General features: G+C 41.1%; 1 protein-coding gene across 2 annotated transcripts in view; it reads left to right on the plus strand.

Annotated features, from left to right (window-relative positions):
- Positions 1–2,649: 2,649 nt before the first annotated feature.
- Positions 2,650–17,673, plus strand: part of MEGF10 (multiple EGF like domains 10) — a 101,300-nt gene continuing 86,276 nt past the window's right edge. For both annotated transcript variants that reach the window (XM_052701075.1, XM_052701076.1), the window contains exon 1: positions 2,650–2,782. The gene's annotated coding sequence lies outside the window, so the exon portion shown is untranslated. The remainder of the gene's footprint in view (positions 2,783–17,673) is intronic.

Genomic DNA, 17,673 nt, shown 5'->3' on the forward strand with positions numbered 1-17,673 from the left:
CCAACCTGTGCCATGGGCAGGGCTGCCCCCCACCAGCTCAGCTGCCCAGGGCCCATCCAATCTGGCTTTGAGCGCCATCAGGGAAGGGGCACCACAGCTTCTCTGGGCAGCTGTGTCAGGGCCTCATTGCCCTCTGAGTAAAGGATTTATTCCTACAGCCATTCTAAATCCCCCGTTTTAGTTTTTTCCTGCACTCAGAACACAAATTATGTCTTTGTTGCTTTTTCACAGGAAGACTTTGTACTTCCATGTGTGCTTCTGGCCAGCAATCTGGAGTCAGGGCCACTGACTCAGAACGCTTCTGAGTGTGCAGCACAGAATTGCTTTCACCTCACACCATCCATCACTGTCTGAAAGCTAAGAATCTAATCCAAGTCATCCAAGCCAGGTGGTCAGCTGCGATGGTCAAACAGACTCAGAGGCCAGTTCACCTCACCTCAAAGCAGGTGTCTTACCACAGCTAAATTTAATTGTACTTTGTGTTATCAGCTGAACCTAACACAACTTTTAGCAAGAACTGCATTGTGGTATAACATTTGATCCTCTACAGATTCATGATTTTGATAGCGATCTTGAACTGACAAATCAGTTTAAACATAAGCTGTGAACAATGTTATAATCTTTGTCTTATTAAGGAGGTCAGGTTCAGATGTTGGAAATGAAAACACGATATTGCTCTACATTTGTAATGGGTGAAAGTAATGTTCCAAATGATTATAAAGTGGTGCAGGCTTTTAGACTAAGAGGAGGAAACAGGCTTGTTAAGTAAATAATGCTGGCTGTGACCCTGATTTATGTTGCCCATCTCTAAAATTCTTATCCTGATTAAATGGCACAGTTATTGGCTTCAGGCCATTGAAGATTTTGGTTCAAAGTGATACAAAACCAAAGACACAAGGAGAGAGAGAAGGAGAAGCAGTTATCTGGTAGAACATCACCACATCACTTGCTGCTGAGTTTGTTCATTTTCTACTTGGGATGTACATCTCCATGAAAAGCATGCTAAAGAGGAAGCTGTCTTCAAAAGAGCATTTAGGGCCATATTCTTACAGCACAGTTCCTCATTCTTCTGACACTTCCCTTAAAGAAAATGAGACAGTTCACAGAAGAATGTGGTTCAAATTGCAAAAGAGGATGAGGAATATAAAGCTCTTTTCTTACTATTTTGTATGTATTCATTAGAGGTGAACAGATGATGAAAGAAAACCTCTTCAGCTTGTGAGAGGTGTCAAGAAGTAATACAGAAGCAGCGTAATGTTTTTCTGGCTGAAGTCAGAGAATGAATATGTAAAGATATATTTTTTCTGACACCACAACAGCAGGGAACAGCACTGTACAACTAAATTACGGACTTACAATTACTTGGAGAAATTGTGGTGTTTTTAAACACTAACTGGTCCTAAGGCACATGCACTGATAAGAAGCAAGTGGATATAATGAAGTTAAACAAGCAACAACCACAGAAAGGAGACCGATGACCTCCCTCCGTTAGTGAGATCATTTTCCTTGGCAGATAATTCCCACCCCCCTTTTTTTTTTTTTTTTTTTTTTTTCCGGTTTGTCTTAAAAAGTCTGCACAGAATCTGCGTAATTAATTTGAATCCACTTGAAAATAAACTTGTTAAAAAGAAAAATGCTCACTGCTCACATTTTTTTCATTTTTTAAACGATTGACAGGAGATCTGAGCAACACTACCTCTAGTTCCTGATAGAGGGAACACAGATATGCGGGAGGCGAACGTCTGGGTTATGGATATTTTATTTTCGTTCCTGCAAGCTGCAGATAGGAGCAGATCGCTCCGTGCCGGCTGTCCCTGTGCGCGCAGAGCGGAGCCCCGCGGCATCCCGCAGGGGTCGCTGCTCCTCGGGAAATGCGCGCAGCCCGGAGTTCAGCAGCCGCGCCCGCTGCACCCAAACCTTCTTCTTGGCCTCGGCGCCCAGCCGTGGGCAGTGGCAGCCTTCGCCGCTTATCCCGGGCGGGCCTCCTCGTGCATCAGCTAATTGGGCAGGTCCTGAGCTAATCGACCGTCCTGACTATGTAAGATTCCTTTTTTACGTTGAAAGCGTACCAGCGTTTGTTTGTCCTACAGAAGCCGCGCAAGGAGAAGGCTGGGGGAGAAGGGGAGGGAAAGAGAGAACTGCATTTGTCAGTCTTTCCGAGACTCTCTGCTGCAAACGGTAATTGCGCTGCTACACGAAACATTTTCCTCCCATCGCTCCAAGCTGCAACTTCAGTCACCAAGCGAGAGTTACCCGAAACACTTGAAAAATAAGCACACATCCACCTCTACTGTTATGCGTAAAAATATAGGAGTGAAAAAGTCGTAGTGCCGATTGCTAGCGAGAGGCATGGGTCTGCCTGTTGCTTTTGGGACCCACGAGAGAGCTTCGAGGGAGTTGGGAAAGCTACATCCCTCCAGCACTCGCTTGGAGGGCATCCATCCTCTCCAAGCTCTCCCCCTCTGAGTTCCCTGAGTTTTACTCCGCTTAAGAGTGGCCAGACGGGGGCTATAGGGGAGCAGCGTGGCGACCCACCCGTCTCCGTCCTTCTTCTCTGCGCTGGCCGGCACGCTGCCCCCCGCGCGGCCGGAGGGCCGTGGGCGGACCGGGCCGAGCCGTCGGCAGGGCGGGATGGAGGGAGGGAGAGAGAGAAGAGAGACGGAGGGAGGGGCTGCGCCCCGTCGCACATACCGCCCGTCGCCCGGCGCAGCGGCAGTGGGGACTCGGCGGCGGAGCGGTGGTACGCAGCGGCCGCTCGGACGGGGAGGGCGCCCGCGGACAGGTAGGCAGCGGCGGCCCGGCCATCCCGCAGGTGCGGTGCGGAGCGGAGCGGTGCGGGCGTTACGCTGGCCGAGGCGCGTCCCGCTGTGCCTCCGGTGCGCGGTGTCACGGCTGGGCGCGGGGAGCAGGCAGCACCTCGTGCGCTGCCGTTGTGGGGTGAGCCGGGTCGTGGAGGGGCTCTGGGGCTCGGGGACGGGTCCTGTCTCTCCCGTGTGGACGCTTCAGGGTGCGGTGAGAATCAGTGAGAACAACACACTTCTCAGAATTTGGTCACACGCTTTGTGTGAATGAAAGGGTGGTGTTTTGTTTTTAAAGGTTATTGTAGTTTTCGTGGAAAGTTTTTGACAATCCTGTACAGGGACTGGCATCTACTGAGAGACAGAGGTGTTTGTCTACATATGTAAATAAGCATGACCTGCACATGGAAATGTGCACATCTGCTTAACAGCTTGACTTCGTTCCAGCGTATGCCTTTCAGCACGAGCTGCCTAGAAAAACTCTGTTGTGTGATGTTCTGTACATATTTTCTTTTGGCTGCATCCGTAGCAGTGTAAATATTTCCATTTTTTGTTTGTTTGCTTCAGCTAAGAAACGGACTCAAACTAGAAATATAGGCACAAATCAATTAGGGAAAAAAATACCCACCCCAAAACAGCTGCTCTTCCTAGAATGAGCCGGGAGTGCAGCCTTATTTGTAATCTTACAAATTGCTTAAATGCTGCAGCCGATCGCTGAGTATTTTCCTGTAGTCAAAGCAGGATACTGTAATCCCAGTATCATTTAGAGCTCTGAAGTTTTTACTGGGTACTAGCTTCTGATTGTACAGAATTTAAAGCCCCAGTTTTGGATATGCTATTAGTGCTGATGGGATTAGTACTTTCTCAGGTTTGTAACTGAGCTTTGGCAGCAGCAGTTTAGAAAGCAGATTAACATAATGACTCTACTTAGGAAAAGTGTTTTTATCCAGAAACTTAGAAGGAAAAAGAAATGTCTGAAGACTGACATTTATTTCCCAGTAGATAAGTTACAGGCCAATGCTGCAGAGCTTTGGATGCTCAGACTGAGCAGCATGTCTGATGGGAGACTGAAACTGAAATCTGGCTTCAAGCTCCAGTTTTCTTGTCAACACCCCTAAATGGCACTTGTGCCCAATAGCACAGTAACGGAGGAAGCATACATTATTATCTCTGTGTGTCCTTCTTGATATGCAGTGGGGTGAAACTGGCCAAGCCAGAGTCAGAACTTAGGAGAATGGCAGACTGGATGGGTGAAAATCATCTGTATCTGTTGCCACTCTTCAGCCCTGCAGATGAAATACAGTAAACAAGAACTGATATGTCAGAAATGCCTGGGCACAATTGGGCAGGTGTGCTGGGGAGTTTTTCATAACCTGGACAAACAATGCAACTTAGGCCTTTATTCCAGTTTGTTTATTCATATAACTCATGTGCCTGCACAGCTTCAGAACACAGAACCTCATCTTCAACAATCTATTTAATTTTTCTTGCAAATGCAATTGCAGTCACCGTATGTCCTTGTCACACAAAGAAATCTAAATACGGATCTCTCCCACTGGAGGTAGATCAGTTGCATCATGTTAATACTGATTATTAATAATGCTGTGGAGGCTCCTCAACTTTGCATTTGACTTCTTTGGATGATGTGTTTGTTAGAGTGTAGTGTTATGGGTTTAAAGAGATCCCTGGTAGGAGATGAGCAGTTCACAGGGCTAGGAATGCGTTTCCCATGTCTTACTCACTAGTTCAAATCTCTATCTTGCATTTAAAAGTAAAATAAAAAAATGCATCTGCTTGCTGCTCATGACCTTGTGTGCAGTGAGTTGCAGTGAGTTGGTTATGTCTGTTTAATATCCTTGGAAGTCACCTACTAGAGTTGCACTTATTCTCCATGGGCAAAGCTGTGTTCATCAGTTTTGACTCTCCAAAAGCAGCACCAGTATACTGAAGCCATGCTGCCTTTGCACTTGTGATGTGATGTTTTATCCCTCTGTGCCCCCTAAACTTTGCCCTTAGCTGCTAAAGCTTCAGCATGCGTGGCTAACATGAGTGCCTGAAAGGCAACTGGGAGCTTGGGTTGTGTCCTCTGGTGCCCAGGGATCTCAGTTTTGAGTGAGCAGCCTCCTGCCTTGCAGAGTAGCAGAGAAGTTTGGCTGATGAGCAGTCCACCAGCAGCCCTCATAACCATTTTTTCCACAAAAGGGTGAATTGTACTGTTTGGGAGCATGCACCTAGGAAAGTAAAGGCACTTCAAAAAGAGCAGTTAACTCAGCTATGCAAAGAGCACAGGAACCACACTGTACTTATTAATGTACTTAAGTTTGATTAACATCTAATGGAGTTTGGAGTATGTTTACTGCAGCTGGTGAAGGTCCCTTGAATTTATATTCAGATTACTTGGCAGCAGTTGCACCATGTCTCCACCTACCTAGTTGTTGTCTAAGCACTTCTACTTCTCATTAGGGAAAGTAAGTGTCATTTGAGGTAGGAAAAAAATGGACAAATTATCTTCCTGTGTGCTACAATTTTAGTCAAGGTTAGGGTAGGTTGATTCTTATGTGGAAAATGCTGTGCCATGGATGTAATCCAATGTATTACTGTTATTATTATTAAAACCAGAATCTAGTACAGAACATTAAAAATCCAGTGTAAGTCTCTCTTTAGGTGTGGGGTGGCGAGGAGTCACTGTGATATTACAGTCAAGGTTCTCACACCCTTGTTCGCATTAAACAGAGCCTTGCTTGATGAATGATACCTGTGCAACTGCATTCTAGTAAATAGAGGCTGTGTTGCTGCATTATTTTTTCACCTATTACAACAATCTCTATCTTGCTATTCCAAATGTTTTCTTACGAAAAGGGAATGCATGATCTAAAGCCATCTGTCAGAAAAGTGGGAGGGATGTTCTGGGCAGAGATTGCCTTTACTAGAATAGCATTATTGATTGTGTCAGCATTCTTGTTAATTAACCCATTCAAACTGTCTGATCTTTAATTGATGTTTTGCTTCTGTAAGGATTTGTGGTTCATTCCTTTGGATGTACACATTAGGTTTATATTAAAATATGGACAGCCAGCTCTTAATGTCTTATCTGTGTTTTGTATCTGGTTGTCAGAGAAATTAACCCATAGTCAGCAACGAAGTACCAATTCTGAGCCCTTTTAATGTACAAGACAATGGAAGAATATAGATTGGGAACTAAAAAGTGTAATTTTAAATTTGACATTGACTTGTATGACCTCAGAGAATGAGTTGAATTTTTTGAAGACCTAATATAAAATTATGTTTAAAGCAGAAAATGCCAGCACTGCTAACAGCTATGGGTTATATGGCTCTAGTAACTGTAGGAACAACACAAAAACACAAAAACAATGGAAAAGTGATCTTGCCTTTTACAGTCTAAAATCTAAGACAAAAGTCAATAGCAATGAAGGAAGGACAATGAAATCATGAAAACAGCTAGCAGATTATTATTCACAAAAATAAAGAAAATGTGGAAAGGGATTAAAGCTAGTTTTCTCAAGTAGCAGTTCCTTCTAAGTGGAGGTCTTCAAACAGGAGACAGCTCAAAACTATCAATCTGAAAAAAACAGTGCATTAGCAATGAAGGCTGGTTCCATGGTCATGCCAAAGAAAGGGTCAACATTTTATGTAGTGCCAGAATTGATGGTTATGGGAAGAAGCCATGAGAGGCATGAGTTTTCAGAACAAGAAGCGATTGAGAAAGCATTTCAGTGAGCTGTACAATATTTTCCTATGTGGAAATGGGAAAACATTCATTGTAGAAGGTTTCTAAAGTTGTATGAAAAAGTATTAGTCAGATTTCTGATACACCAAGAAGAGGCTAAAGTGGTCAGGTGGATGTCAGAATATATGAGATTTTTTGTGTAGATAGAAAGCTGTAATTTGGACATTTGCAGGAATCATCCAGAAAATTTGTGCTCAGAAAATAAGTTCTGAGCATCAGAGTATTTCGTGATTTACTTATATCGAAGATGATTCACCAGTTATTGGGGGCAGTAAGTAAAATAGCTGGAGACTATATAATGGCTCAGGAGTTGTGACATTACAGAGATGCAGAAGATGTTGTCAGCCTGATCTGGAGAAGAAGACAAGCAGAGCTTTATGGTGCAGGTGAAGGTGTTGAGGCTTGTGACTGCAGGATCCAAACCTGACATTCTGGTGTCTATCAAAGGCATTGCTGTTCTGGGAGGTTATGCTTGAAACAGCAAGGGAGAATGCTGAGAGGGAGGCCTACTCAAGGCATCTGAAGGAAGAAACATGAACAAGAGACGGATAAGATGGGTTTAGGGTGACTGACACATCTGTGAGCAATAGCGGGGGAATATGGGAATATGAAACTCAGAGTTATCAGCGGTTATGTTGCTTTAAAGGACTGCAAAGGAAAGAAAAATGAACTGGACAGGAAACAGTAAGCAAGCTGGTAGTTTTTGTTGTTCCATGCATGCTCCCACATCTTTTGGAAAGAAGCCATTGCTTTTTAAAGTTTTGCATACGCTGAAAGCATTATGCTATGAGTTATTGCTGTGCTCTGCTTATCGCCTTCAGGGGTAGATTCCATAAGCCCTGTTCAAAGTGAGTAGTACTATATTCTGTAACAGTATGAAACAATATGTGCAGCACAGAATTCTTCAAAGAAAGGAGGATGTAGTTCATAATGTTTCGGTGTTAGCCCTGTGAGAAGATTTTGCATTAATGAAAACAAAAGCATCTGTGTACAGTCTCAATGAATTCGGCTTGTTCACGGCATCTTTTGAAGTTCCTTTTATACTGTAATCTTCCTTATCTATTTTTCAGGGAATCTAGAGGTTTTATATAACATGGAGAAACACCATCACCTAAGTTACTTGGAGTTATTTTATAGCATTATTTTGATATAATTTTTTTCTTATGGGCATTTTTCAAAGGTACAGGAAAAAATATTCAAAGTGGAGATAGCTTTGACTGGGAGTTTTCTCTGTCTCTGGCAGTTATTTTAGACAAAATAGTCATCTAACAGAAGTGTTTAGGTAAACTTGTGATGAGATCCTTATCCATACTTTGCAGTGTCTCTGTGCAGTGTGATACTGTTCACTGGCTGTGCGATGCTGCAGTGCTAGCCCTGGATATGGGAGCTATTTGAGAGCTTCTCAGTCCTGGCTCAGCCTGTATGCTGGGGCTTCACACGGGGAGACAGCATGTGCTTGAGGAAGGCATATGCTGCAATCTTGTTGTGATGTGCAGTTGAGACATGTTCATAATTCATATCTAAAGATCAGGGCTGCAGGGTCATCTGCCTTGTGTCACAGACGCAGCCAGGAACAATGAGGTTGTTAGCTGATGGAACAGAGGGAAGGAGTTTGCAGCTGTGACTGTGCACCTCTCCTAAACTGGATTTCAGAGGGATCCCACTGCCATGAAGGTATAATATGAGCTCACATACTGCAAAGGTGAACTAAATCAAACTTATTTCTATGTTTTCACTTTGTTTGCCTCATTCAGACCTTTTGCACTGTGACAGTCTGTTTTTTACTGACTGCTTGAGTCTGGTTTTGGTTCCTGCATAATGATTTAGGTCACAGTTGTTTTTTGTTACTTGCCCTTTTCTTTAAGTGTAGAAGTTTTAGTTGATTTGGATGAGAGCTTTTGAATCCTTATTTTTAAAGTTTCAGAATTGCTAAACTGATTAACTGCAGGAGTGAAAGAGTCTTCATCACGAGACTCTGCCAAAAAGAGACCCAAAGTGGACGTTTTGTGTGAAAGCATGCCTTGCAGTTTTAGCCTGGAGTGACAATAATTGTAACACAACACTGTTCATGTGACAGCTAGACAAAGAGGCCATTATGCATGGCTGGCTGGCATCAGATCCTCCCAAAGCCAATAGTCAAACTAAGCTTGGTAGCCCAGAGAATGTGAATATACTGGAAGCAGCTGCATGTTAAAAAGAAAAAGACATGTATGTGTGTGTGTATGTGTGTGTGTGCCAAGGTCTGTTTAAACTGTACTACAAAATGACATAACTGGTTTGTGTATTGTTTGTTTGTTTGTTTGTTTTTTAAGTTGCTGTCAGGGATCAGCAAAAAAAAAGAAAAAAAAAGGAGAAAAGTGTGGAACTGAGAACAAACATGGTGGGAATCAGAGAAAATCAAGAGCTCAAGCAGATCTTTCAGGTCCTTTGCCCTGTGCTACAAAGTTGCTTACTACAGTGTGCTTTTGAGCATGCATAATTAAGTTTTAGTTTCCTCTGAAGCGTTTGCAAAATTTTGTACTGTTCTAGTCTGTATCAACACATACATGTTGTGGTTGCTAGATGTTATGCGTAAAATAATGCTTATGTGTGTTTGTGGGAAGCATTTGTCTGGTGACTTAAAAATCCTCTTGAAAGTATTCAAGACCAGCGGCAAGAATCAGAATAGTTGATAAACGAAGAAATGCCCTTGACAACTTGTGAGCTGCAACAGTCTTGGCCTCAGAGGCAGCATACTTGCCTCAGCCATTGTAAATCTACTTAAAAAATACGATACAGCAGCTGGAGTGGAAAGCTCTTCAATTAGAAATGTATTTGTTTAAAAACAACTGTTCTGCCTGTAGAGCCCTGGGGGCTGGATTGTCTTCTCCAGCACGCAGAATGTTGCACCTGATGCCAGCCAGAGTGGCTGGGATGATGCCTTGCAGAGGTACTTCTGCCTCATTCTCCATGTACTGCCATATGTCACCATTTTGTTTTGAGTTCTGATTGAGAACTCTATTAATAAACTGGTCTTGGATGCTTGCTCTTAGGCATTCATCTTGAGGGAAATGTGATTTATGGAGTGGTCTCTGCCTGTTTGTTGGTGTGTTGTTGCTAGTATAAAACCAAAGCACTATGAGTTCAATATTTTTAATTTCCTGAAACGTTCAAATAGGTGTTTCTCATTTATGACTAATAAAATTTTGGAATACAGAAATTCAGGATACAAAGAAATTCTGTGTTCTTCTGTTTTGTTTTTCTTGGACTGACATATCATTTCTATGTTGTTTCCACTTTCCTAGTGAATATTTCATTTCAGAAAAGCTTTTGAAGTGCTAAGAGAAACAGAAACCATTTTTTGCAACTTGTAACGGAGTTGCATCAAATAATACATCTTATTTATTTAGTGGTCTGTCATTAGGTTTTTCTGTAGAGGATTTTTTATCTATTCAATTGGGAGAGGCTATTAGCAAACTACTTACACCTGTATTAAGAGTTTTGTGTCAGCAGAAGTAAGCTGAAAACTTTTAGGCTGTATTTTGTGTGAGGCACAAATGATAAATCAAAAAACATGACTTATTGATAGCTGTATTTTAATGAATAACTGCCTGGGGAACTGATGATTTTGTTATTGCACTTACACCAATGAACATCCATGCAGCGTGTGCTCACCCCACTCACCCTGTGCACTCCATACCAATGACTGTCAGGAGTTCTTGCAGGATCTGTGTGAAGTCAGCACTTTTGCTCACAGATTATTTTTTCTCCAAGCTCCTTGTGACTGACGATCAAAATTAGAGAGCTTAATGATTTACTCTGAATTTTGTATGTCAGTAAAAATCCCAGCTAATTTTGACCTGTTGCTTGGATGTTTTCTGGTGGTTGCTGCTTCTTTCTTTAAACTAAAGCGTGCATGAAGGATACTGAACAGTCTCATTGCTCCTGGTGAAATGCTGGGAAATGTTTGTTTGAGGGAGCAAAGTTGGCATACTTAGACTCCTGATCAGCTTCTTCCTCCAATATTTATGTTACGCATTTTAGTAAGTCTTTTTAATAGAAAAACATATAGTGAGAATACAGCCCAGCTGTGTTCAAGAGAATCCAAGTTGCTGGTCTAAGATGTCCTTCCCATTGATAATAGACGGCTTCTGGAATGAGTGATCTCTGAGTGAGTCAAGTGAATAAATGTTCTTTGAGAGTAAGGCTGTGCTAGAGAAGATACATATATATTTTTTTTTCCTTCATTTTTTTCCCCCTTTTGAACAGTCCTCAAGAAAAAAGATCAGTTCTTCACAATTTTTTAAAAGGCTTTTAAGAGTGTGCCAGCCTGTGTAAGAGCCTGGCCTTCCTTCTCTCCTGGAAGCACTATGGAAATGATGCTTGTGATGTCTGTCTGTGCCGCCACTAAAGGATATAGGCCAATCTATTATATTGCAGTGCATTTTAATTATACATATAATTACTTTTTTTGTGCATAAAAGTCTCTTCAATTATAACATCACTGCTGATGTCTTAAGAGTGCATATCACATGAAACAGGAAATTGTCCTTTAGAAAAAGGATGGCAAAGAATGCAGCCTCTTTGAGTGTGAAATCTGTCTTCTCACATGGCCTTTATTCTTAGTGAGAGGAAATTGTTTCCAAATACTAACATTTGGATTTGTGCAAACGAACTCATGTCCAAAGTATGTTTTTGTGTTTAGATCACATCAGCCTATACTGTGTTTATTTCTGAGGCCGCGTAAGACAAAGACATTTGAGTATGTATATTAAAATGAATATGGCATAATGCTAAAATGGAGCTGTATGATTCTTGCCTGTCACATACAGTATCTCTGTCTCTCACAGCATAAACTGCCATGATTCTGCTAAGAGCTGTCAGGTTCTAATAATCCTTGTGGTATTTTCTGTTGCACTGGAAGTCTCTAAATTACTGTACTTGGTGACTATTGTTTCATTTATATATATATTTTATATATAAAATTACATAATATATATAAAATACAAATTTGTTCTTAATATAAACTAATATATATAGTATGTAAATAAATCAAATTTCTAGTACATCAAGCTATTCTCTTAAGCATGTATGTGTACTTTTCCTTGTCATAGTTTCAACAAGATCACCAGTGATAAAAATGAAGAAATGAAAAAGCAAACAGATAAGAGGGCATTATCAGTCTCTTCAGAGATGTATGATTATTGTTGTCATAGTGGATTCCAGTTAGTGAAATGATTGTTCCAAGTACCAATTAAGAAATAGTTTCTTCTGCCACGATGAAGCCCTTGGCACCTGTGGCCAGATAGATGCTGCTGCTGCTTTGTGCCTGGGGTTGCCTCCTGGCATGGACTGAAGGAAAGAAAAACTCTACAGTTTCCCAGTGCTGTGTTTACGAGCAGAACTAGAAGCCAAAATCCAGCCCCCTTGGCCTGATCAGCCTGTACAGAGTTCTCCACAGAGCTGGGAGTGGATGGTCTGCACAGGCGCTGCACCGATCAGTGACACCCAGTCTGCAGCGCCTTGCTTGCACTGGGCCCGGCACCTTTGGCAGCTCTCCCTCATTGCCTCCACAATCAAGAGAAGTCTGAGAAAAATCAATTCAGTCCCCTCTGCCCCTATGCCCTCGCCATGGGCAGCACCGGGGGCTGTTGGTACGCTGCTCCCCAGAGTCCAGAGCTCCCTTTCACCCGTGGCTCTTCCTGCCACGCCATGGCACTGCCCAGGCCCATGGTGTGTGAGGGTGGGTGACCCGAGCAAACCCTGCGGGGAGACAGAAGCCCTGTTGTCTGCTTGCAGAGCAGTTGCTCAGAAGCTGGTGTACAGCTGTGGCCAGGCTTGTTTGGAAGTGAAGAGTAACTCGATCTTTTAATCTTTTTCTTTTTTTTTCCTTTTTCCTCCAGACTGGTATCGTAAATAACAACTGTTACTGAAGGGTGTCTGCCAGAGAGTCTGAAGTGCGCATTTAAAACTGAGGAGTAGATGTGATGAAAAATTATGCTATCTGCTAACATATGTGTTTTAAATTTTGTTTTCCCTTCTTCTCAAATAAAAAGCCTGAGAGCAGAGGCTGAGGGCCTGATGTTCCCAATTGCATTGGATAAAGTCATTGCTCAAGTGAAATCAGTGGAGGCAGGGCTAGCTGAGGTGAGGTGTGCAAACACATCCTCCTGCTTTGCTCAGGTAATGCGCTGTTGGGTATGTGAGCATATGGAGGTCCAGCGCTGCCTCTACACCCAAGACAACTAGTCTCTTAACAGATTATTAACTTTTCTTTTAGGGAAAAGATGAATTGACAACTCAGTGATGCACTGCTGAGAACACATAGCATCATTATGCCCCCTGTGATTCAGAGTCTCTTTGGATCTAGAGTACTAGGTATTGTAAATGTTCTTCTACAGCTATGCTGTGGAGTTTCACACTTTAAGACATAAGGTAGCTGTGAATAGAAGTGCATTTCACTTGTTCTGGGCAAGCTCCTTAAACTGTGAACTCACAAAAAATGCACTTTAAATTACTGAGTAAAAAGATTGGTTCAGTAAGTGTTATAAAGCAAACCAAAATCATAGCAAGGGGCATAGTTCTTCATTGTAAGTACTCCTGTTGCTGTCCGTAGAATTTTCCATCTCTATAACCCACTTCAGAGAGTTCTGCAAGTTTAATGCACTTTTAAGATGTGCTCCGTTCTTTCTTGATGCTTGTTTACATCTATTTGCATTATGTATGTATAACAACAGCCAGGAGTTGGACCTCAAAGGATGCAGTGATTGCATCCTAGGTAGCAAGTGAATATCAGAAATGCAGTGATTTCAACAAACATCCCAATTCGGTGTCCTTGTTATCACTAAGATATAGTAAAATTTTTTTTTTGTCTTTGGAGATTGTCAAGCTTTCTATGCAAACCCCACCCTTTTTATAAGTTGACTTCTATTTTGACAGTGAATCAACTTCAGCAAATAGTTTTTTGTTTGATTTGGTTTGCTAAAGTAGTATGGGATGCAGGGAGGAAATGCCCTTTCTCCTGTGGCAGTGGTAGAAGATGTAATTGATTGAAGATGTAGATTTCTGCCTCTTGTTATTTGGTAAAAATTTTTTGGAATGAAGTAGAAGTCCACTGCAGTCACTCCAAAAATGTTTACTGGCATTCAGAAGTATCTCTGGAGGCTGCATCTTAAGATGTACTTGAAGCTTCCTCTTCCTCTCCTGTGATAGTCTCTTACTAGACTTCCAAAAATTACCTTGCCTTCTGTTGTATTGCTTATCTCCAGAGAAATACCTAAGATTTACTACATGAATCTTTTTTTCTTAGGCATGTATGTGTGTTTTTCTTCATGATAGCTTACAAAAGGAATACCAGTGGGAAAAATAAACGAAAAAAGAGGCAGATAAGAAGGCATTATCTGCTTCTACTGACATGATCCAAATTTATTTAAAAAGAAAACCAAAAAACAAAACTGGCATGAGACTCCATATGGGAATTACTTTGTGAAAGTCTAAGACTCCAAAATCTGTCTTTTATGATTACAACAATGCTACAGCTAAGGCAAGCTTAATGTGGCAAAATAGTGAACTGGAAGCATTGAATCCTAGGGGTACACTGACAACATGGATTAGGAAGCCCTTCTATTTTCCACTCTGCTGTTGATTTTATGAAAATTATGAAATTAAATACAAAATCTAGACAGGAGTCTAAATACATATATAATGTGGCTCTTGGTAGTAGCCTTATGAACAAAAAGCCTTGCAGTACTTGAAAAAAAATGTTCTAGCTCTTGGAGAGAGTTGTGCCAAAAAAAGTATGGTATGTGAGATAATTTATTGACATATTCCTAGAAGTGAATGTGCTTAAGTAAATGAAATCCTATCTTCTGCTAAATTTAAGAGGTTAAGGGAGATAGCATTTCTATTGAGCGCTATTTGCAAGAGTCACATAAGAGCAAAGAGACTCCCAAGGTAGGGAACCACTCAGGAACTTGCCAGAACATCTTATAATCTGGATCAGCCTTGAGCTTCTGAGAGCACAACAAAGACCTTCAGATAGTGAGAGAACATCTGCCCTGGCTCATCTCACAAGGCAGGGAATACTCTTTCCAAAAACTGGTCACTCCTGGAGGGAGTGAATCTGAATATCTCAGTCTGCTCTCCAGAGAGAAGAAAGATTTATTATGGATTAGTTCCCAAGGCAGCTGATAGATTGGTTTGAACGAAGTGCCTATCTTTTGCCCCAGCTCACGGTAGACAGCTTTGCTTTAGCTTTCAACAAAAGGGCATCCTTCTGCCTTTGAGGAGTGGATGCAATAGATACCAGTAGAGTTTTCTTTGCTCTTCCATCCATTCCTACCTTTCTTTTCAGTCTCTAAAATGGCACAGAAAAATCAGTAAGGAAGGTCAAATAATTCTTTTCTCCTTTATGTATGAAATTGAATAAAAGAAGTAATTTCAAGCAATTTGACAGGTGATCTGTCCATCTTCCTTGCTAACAATAACAACATTTATTTCTGTGCACTTAGTAAAAGGGAATAAAGTTGAAAAAGAGCAGTTAGTCGAGGGAGGATGCCTTAGTAAGCTGAGAGTCATTTTGCTATTACATCAGGACTGTTAGATTCGAACCACATAGATGTTAGATCCAATACGAGTTCAGCTTGTAGTAAAAATAGTGCAGTAGTGGTCATGCTCCAGCTGCATATGGATTTTTCACCAGGTATAATTATACATGAATCTGAGTCTTCAGCCGTCAAAAGTCAGCTGTCAGCATCATGCAGTATACTTCCATCAGCTTCCTCCCAGCACTGGAGTGTCTCCTCTCATTGCTTGCACTTACATTGGCTTTGGTTTTCCCCTCCTGTGAAGTTGTAGGCTGGTTTGCTACTCCTGTACAATGCACTTGGCTAAGCTTTGAGCTGTTGGGCTGATCAGGATCTCAGAGGGAGCAAGTAGTTTCATGACTTAGTTCACGTGTCATCCCTAAGTTCTACACTCATCGAAGGAGAGTGTCCATGTCATCTCTGTTCTACCCAGAAGCTCTTTGATTATGACTGACTGCCCAATCCCTCTGCAAATTCTACACTGGATTTTACTGCTCTCTCAGCTGGCTGCTCATCTGTTAGCAAACTTGAAAGCCTATGTACTACTGAATGTGAAATTTTGACCTGTCTGGTTCTATGGATTGTTTATATCTCATTAATTAATGAGAGGTGACATGTTCCTGCACTCAGGTGACCATCGCATTTCTTTCATTGTGAATGCATTGTATTTCCATTAAAAAAAAAAAAAAAGCACAACTCTCCTTTTTTTTTTCCTGATGAATGTCTGAACCAAAGCCAATGTTCCTGTAATTTTAACTGAGCAGCAGTAGAAGATGTAACAGAGATGCTGCTAACACCACTTGGGCTATTACTTATAACTCTACTTACAAAGTTTGCTTGTTTTCTGGCATAATCTCTGATACATTCGCTCTAGTCAATCACAGTAAAGTGCCTAATAACAGATGTGGCAATTAAGCTGAAGAATTCCGTCTCTCTTTTAATTTTTATTACAGAGAATAACAAAGTACCTCATTAAACCCACCACCATAGAGGTTTTCTGAATTTGGCATACAAATGTCTGCAAAAATTAGATCTCTGAATAGGATGCCTTGTCACTGAAGGTGCTGTATCAGAGTATGCTATCAACAGGCCATTTTTGTAATGACAAATATGTGCTCATGAGACTGTTGTCCTTTTGAAATCCATACTGTAAAGAGGTACAGATTTAAAGAATGCAGCATGTGTCCTAAAGGATAACAATCTGAGGGATTTAGGAGCTTGTGCTCAAGTTAATAAAAATGCAGTCTTGATTCTTCTAGCTTCAAATTACACTGCTTTTGGCTGGAATTAGCAGCAGACATTTTTAGGAAGGTTTCAGATAACCTGGAACCAAAGTAAATTAACATATTTTAATAGGAAAAATTATCTTGAAAAAAATAATAATTGAAATTAAAAAGGTCTTCTTTTGATTGTTAGAGCGTCTAAGGCAGTTGCCTTCATTAGTTTATTTTAATGATGAACCAGGCACTCTTTTTAAAGAAGAGTCTGGCTCATCATTAAAATAAATGAATTTAAAAATTTAATGATTTGGGATGTCTTCAAAGTTGAGGTGAGAGAAAACTGAAATTGATACAAATCACTACTGGAAAGTTGGATATGAAATGACTCATTATCAAAGACTTTTTAATGCATAAGGTGCACAGCTGTTTACTTGGTCATTCAAGGAAAGAACGTGTTTTGTTACTACTAATCACTAGTGTTGGTAGCAGTTTTATTTCTTCAAAGTGGTATTTCTTCTCTGAAAAGCAAGGTGCTGTTTATTAGCTTCAGTTATGTAGCTAGAAGTATAGTGAATCTGTGCTACTCTGTGCGCATTTACCTTTGTGTATACATAGGCACCCACATGCATATATGTGTGCACACTCAAACTTACAGAAGAGAGATCCCTCCTGTGCCCTCAGGCAACTGTCAAGCTGAATTTCTCTCCAGGAATATCTTTTCTTCTCTTCTGACAAATAGCCAGACTAAGCACTAAAACTACGTAACTGTAAACATGTTTTTTTAAGTTTGCAGTGCTTTTTTTATTTGTCAGTTTTAAGAATAAAGTATTGAGTTTAGATATCTTAAATGTCCAGCTGTTCCATAACTGCTTGCTTATATGTCTGCAGGTATAACAGGCCACAGATGGGACACCGATCCAGGTTATGTAATGTCAGGGAGCAGTGGAAATCAAATAAGCTAGTAAGAAAAGGACAGAGATTATTTAAATAGAAGGCTCACAAATACAAACACTGTTTTCATAACCGCAGATACTCATAGGCTTTATCAAGGGTATACAGAGTAAAATTAAGTCATACCCAGGCTCTCCTGGAGCAGAAGCAATGAAGTAACCAACCATCACTATAAATAGACATAATGTGATCACTTGACAGCATCTCATTAGGGACTTCATATGTAGTATTTTAGCTATAGTGGAGGAGAATAAGTAAGAAATGAGACGACTAGTGAGGAAAATGGGTCTGGTCTTGCATATATTGGTTTATAGATTCAGTTCCAATTATTCTATCCAGTAGCAACTCCAAAAGAGCTCCCATAGTTGATCCTAACATGTTTCTCACTGTGT

This window comes from Tympanuchus pallidicinctus, unplaced genomic scaffold (genome assembly GCF_026119805.1).
Source record: "Tympanuchus pallidicinctus isolate F22 unplaced genomic scaffold, pur_lepc_1.0 scaffold4, whole genome shotgun sequence".
Classification (NCBI taxonomy): domain Eukaryota; kingdom Metazoa; phylum Chordata; class Aves; order Galliformes; family Phasianidae; genus Tympanuchus; species Tympanuchus pallidicinctus.